This window comes from Nematolebias whitei, chromosome 7 (genome assembly GCF_014905685.2).
Source record: "Nematolebias whitei isolate Nwh7 chromosome 7, NemWhi1, whole genome shotgun sequence".
NCBI lineage: Eukaryota > Metazoa > Chordata > Actinopteri > Cyprinodontiformes > Rivulidae > Nematolebias > Nematolebias whitei.
Window position 1 is genome coordinate 39,235,310 of NC_056504.1, and position 5,292 is coordinate 39,240,601.

Sequence of the window (5,292 nt, forward strand, 5' to 3'; positions counted from 1 at the left end):
GAGAATAATACGTATGTTTTGTCTGTTCATGCACAGTTATCAGTGTAGGATGGTACCCTATGGTGGCTGGTTCCCATCCCTACACCCCCTGGTTTCCCTGTTAATTGTCCTGATTGTTTCCACCTATGTGTCCAGTCCAAGTGTGTGTAATTGTGTCTGGTTACTCTGTCTATACAAGTCTGTGTCTTTGTGCTACTCATTGTCTGGGCATCGTCTCGTTGTTGTCTGGTTCCCTTTCTAAGTCCATGAGATTTTTCTTGAGTGTTTCCTTGAGTATTTTCCGATTAACTCCATGCCATGTAAGTACTTCGCTGCCACGTCAGCTTATTATTTTGCATTATTAAAGGTATTTTATTAATTTTACTCCTCGTGTCTCTGAGTCATGCCTGCACCATTGGGTTTCTGCTCCAGGAAGCATTGTTTCCGACAATCAGAGGACGTTATAAAAATAATATGCATAACAGAATCAGCAGTGTTTCGCCTAGAGCTTTTGCCTTTGATCATTGATGGCAGATTATCACTCCTGAGTTTAGTTTAAATTTAACCCTCAGAAGGTCCTTTAACTTTACGACAATAAGTGTTTAAGAAAAAATCAACCACCTTACATGATGGCTTAAAAATACATTATCTATATATTTTTATCTGCAATAAATTAGTCGATAACAGCACGGTGGCGCAACTTGTAGAGCTGCTGCCTCTCAGCAAGCAGGTCCTAGGTTCAAATCCCGGTCCAGGGGCCTTTCTGGGTGGAGTTTGCATGTTCTCTCCGTGCATGCGTGGGTTTTCTCCAGGTGCTACGGTTTCCTCCCACAGACCAAAAACATGCATGTTAGGCTGATTGGTAACTCTAAATTGTCCCTAGGTGTAAGTGAGAGAGTGAATGGTTGTTTGTCTCGTTTGTCTCTATGTGGCCCTGTGATGGACTTGCGACCCATCCAGGGTGTACCCTGCCCCTCACACAGTGATTGCTGGACATGGACACCGGCGACCCCCGTGACCCAAAATGGAATAAGCGGGTAAAGATAATGGATGGATGGAAATTAGTCGATCTTTTAGAGCTACATAAGCCTGAAATAAAAATTTCACATAGAAATGACTTTTTTATTAACAGTTTAAGGACCTTTAGTTAAAAAAAAATCTCCACATTTCATTTTTTATAACCATCAAAATATCATTATGTAAAAAAAAAAAAAATCCATCAGTCTTTTTTTTTTTTGACAATTTTCTTAAAATTCTAGTCACTCTCCAGATCAGGAAGCTGGAAATTACCTTATTTTCACTCAAACTTATACATTGTCCTACATAAAGTAGCTTTTTTTATTTTTTCTAAAACTCTACTATGCACAAGAGCAGATTGCAATTCTTATTTTGCTTTTACATACAAACTACAACAATTTGTTGAATGAGATGAGACAAAATTTGACAGCAACATGCAGCCAGGAAAGACTTAAAATTCATGGGATGAGTTGCAGCCCATCCCGGAGATTTTTACAGAAGCTCTTAAATGTAGAAAGCAAAACATTACTAAATGTGTCAATATAAAACATCAAAAGTATAGAGATAGAGGTTAAATTAAAAAAATACAATACTGAAAGGAATATGTTTAATATAATAATTATGGTATCCACGACACCTAAGGAACTCAAGAAGGTAGTAATAATACTGTGAGCTTATTCAATTCAATTCAATTCAACAATACTTTATTAATCCCAAAGAGAAATTATTTTGTTGTTGTAACTCGTTATCCTCATTTCATTGAGATGTTATAGATACTGATGGCTGTAGTCAGGAAGGATCTCTTGTAAAGGTCCATCCCACAGTGGATCCTAAGAAACTGGCTGCAGATGCCGTCCGATCCGTCCACCCAGACTCGGCTGGCCTCTCGGTTCCCCTGGACTGTAGGACCGCTTGAATGCTGGGCAGAACTCCTCCCAGAGCGATGGCCACTCCTCCCAGCAGTCTGCTGAGCTCCTCACAGCTGTTGACAGTCAACTGCAGGTGCTGAGGGACGATCCTGTCTATCCGCTGTCGTGAGCTGCGTCTCCTGCTAGTTCCAGGATCTCAGTGATCAGGAACTCGAGCACAGCTGGCAGGTAGATGAGAATGCATCCACAGAACATCCTTTTCAACTCATTTGAGAGTTGGGGCCATAGTTGAGATATTATTTGAGCTTTTGAGATGTTATTCAGCTGCTGTTGTAGAAAATTGCCTTGTTGCCATGGTTACGCATCATAACAAATGTCCAAAACCAAAAAGGTTTCAGTAAAAATCCTTCTGGCTGCACAGCATCCGATACCAGAGGAAACAATCATCCAAAAAATGTGATTTACATCCAGAAAACCAGGAATTAAAGTTTCCAAAAGCAAAATCTCAGAATGAAAGTAACAGAGCTGCTCCAACATGCAGCCACCTTGAGCGGCGCAATTCTAGAACTTTTATTATGTTTTATTATGAACTTTTATTTTATTATTTATGGGAGCATTTAAAATAATTCTGACAAAACTTGTTAAAAAAAATAGAAAGATTTTTAGGCTTTGTCACGAACAATTATGTTTACTGACAACACAGAAAAAGATTAAAACACATGGATAAAAATAAATGCGTGGCTGATTTTCCTCCGTAAAAGCTTCCAAGGGTTAAACAGAAATGGATTATGGTCACTTTTTGTTCCTTTTTGAAACAAGCAGTGTTTAATTTGGCTGCAGGAAACTGTACATCAAATCCCTTTTAGTCGATTCAGGTGGAATATCAGTGATGGTGCAGTACATGTGATAAACGTCAGACTGCAAGAAAAACAGAAAATATTTGTTTTGTTAGTTAAGACAGAGGTTTCACCTATATTAGTGTTGCAGGTAGCTGTAATTAACATGAATAAGAGTTTGTAATGTCAGTCTTGTAACATTCAGGCAAACATTTTGTTCCATGCAAGCTGCAGGAAGTGTAAAATTTAATTCATTTAAACAGCATGCTGTGATCATCATGTGCTGATTTGCTTGTGGTTCTGAACTTTTTGTTTTTCCTAGGCCTTTGTTTTGCACTCATGCTTGTTCAGAAGTTTCTTTGTGCTCAGTTGTGCAACACTTACATCATTTTGTGACTTTGGCTCATTAGGTGTATCGGGAGCTGCAAGAGAGGAAAACAGATTAATATCAGTCACTTGTGGACTTGTTGTTGGTGTAAAATGAAGAGAAACATCAAAATGTCTAATGTTTTAGCTATTTTTTCTGTTGTCTAAACTTTAGACTCTCAAGTCTGCAGGGATTAATAGTGGTGGTGGGGGGGGGGGGGGGTATCATAAGAAGTTGATATTTATTTACTTTAAGAAACTATATGGTTACTGAAGAATTTGTCAGACAATGTGTTTACTAACTACACTTTGTACAAAAACCTTTACAATGTATGATGTTGGATACTTTTTTAGGTATACTCTTTATAAAAGTATACGTTCAGGTGTGTATTAAAGAAGAGTCACCTGTGAGACTTTCATAATCAGACTGAATGAAACTGAAGATTCCATCTTTATCTGCAGGTGTCTTGAAACAAGAAACAGAGAGACGACAGAAGAAATAACATAAATATACCAACAACACAAATAATATTTTATGAGAATGTCACATCAGAAAAAAAAAAAAAATATATATATATATATATATATATATATATTTTTTTTTTTTTTATTTATTTTTTTTTTTTTTTAATTTTTTTTTTTTTTACCATTTCTGTGTTGCCAGTAACATCCATTCTAATATCAGCTACAACTGAAGAAAGTAGAAAATTCACATGTAAAGTCAAAATATACATCTTACACTATCAAAATGACGTGGATTATTGCAGCTATGTGTGTATATTACCTGTGAGGCTGGTTTGCTTTCTGTACAAGAACAAAAAATATTTTGAGAATGTAAAAACAGAAAAGAAATCTAAAATTGAACAGTTCTGTGCACCATGGCAACAACCTATTACTGAGATTTCCCATATCAGTACATTATAGGAAGTGATTTGAACTTCAAATTTGTTAGAAATTTGAATAACTCAAGACTATTATTTAACACAAAAAGCAAAAATACTAAACAGTGTAAAAAAAGGATGAACAACATCCAAGATATAGGTTTGGTTGGTTATCTTGCTGCCAAATTATGAGTTGGCAGCATGTTTTACTAGATGATGTTTTACTTGATGTTTTACTAGATGATGATGTTTTACTTGATGTTTTACTGTTTGTGTGTTTCAGGTTCCCAACGTGAGTGGGAGCTAACTGCAAAGACAGCCGGCCAGCATCTCCAGAGAGGACCTCCCCCATTTTGACACCACCCCTCCCACCCCGATTATTCAAGCTATTCTTGCCTTCTTCCCATTTTTGTTATGGTCTTTGTGCCAGGCCATGACAGTTGTATAAACTGAAAAAAAAATAAAAAATTAAGATCCTCTGAGATAGTAATAGATATAATAAATTATTATGACACCATAACATTTTTTTTCTCTTACAAATTGTACTGAGATTGGATTGCTGTTATTTTGTCATTTGCTGTCGTTATTTTAATGTCATCGTGTGAAAACTTTTCTTTTTCTTCTTCAGCTTTCAGCTGTTCCATTTTCAGGGGTCACCACTGATCTTACTGCCATCTCTCCTAGACATTTCCAAACCTCCACTGGTATGTCATTATAACTTCCTTCCCATTCTTCATCCTCTTCAAAGCATTCCTCACTAATCTTTCAATTTTATTCTTTTTCATTCATTAGCTCCTCAAAGTACTCTTTCCATCTTCCAGTCAAACTATCCTCACTTGTTAGAACATTACCATTTCTTTCTTTCACAAGCCTAACCTGCTGCACATCCTTTCCAGCCTTATCCCTCTGTCTCACCAATTGATACAAGTCTTTCTCGCCCTCTTTGGTGTCCAGCCTTCCATACAACTCATCACACGTCTTCTGTTTTACCTTAGCTACCTCCCTCTTTGCATTTCCTTATATTTTTATTTACTCTCTTCAGTCCTCACTTCACTACACCACTACTAGGTTTTCTTATCTTTATCATCATGAGAACACAATGGATTAAACATACTATTGTGCTAATTCTAGTATATTTATATTGCAGTTTAATGCAGAAATACTGGATGTATGTACAGATGAAAATTTTTAAAAACAAAGGTATGTGGCAGACTTGTAGGCTAATGTTTTTACAAGAGTAAAGAAAAAAACAGTAATAAATTTATAGCTCCATGTTGATGAAAATGAAGAAAAATGTGATGGAGTTAAATTCAAAGCAGTCTGCTCCTCAGTTAAATAGTGTTA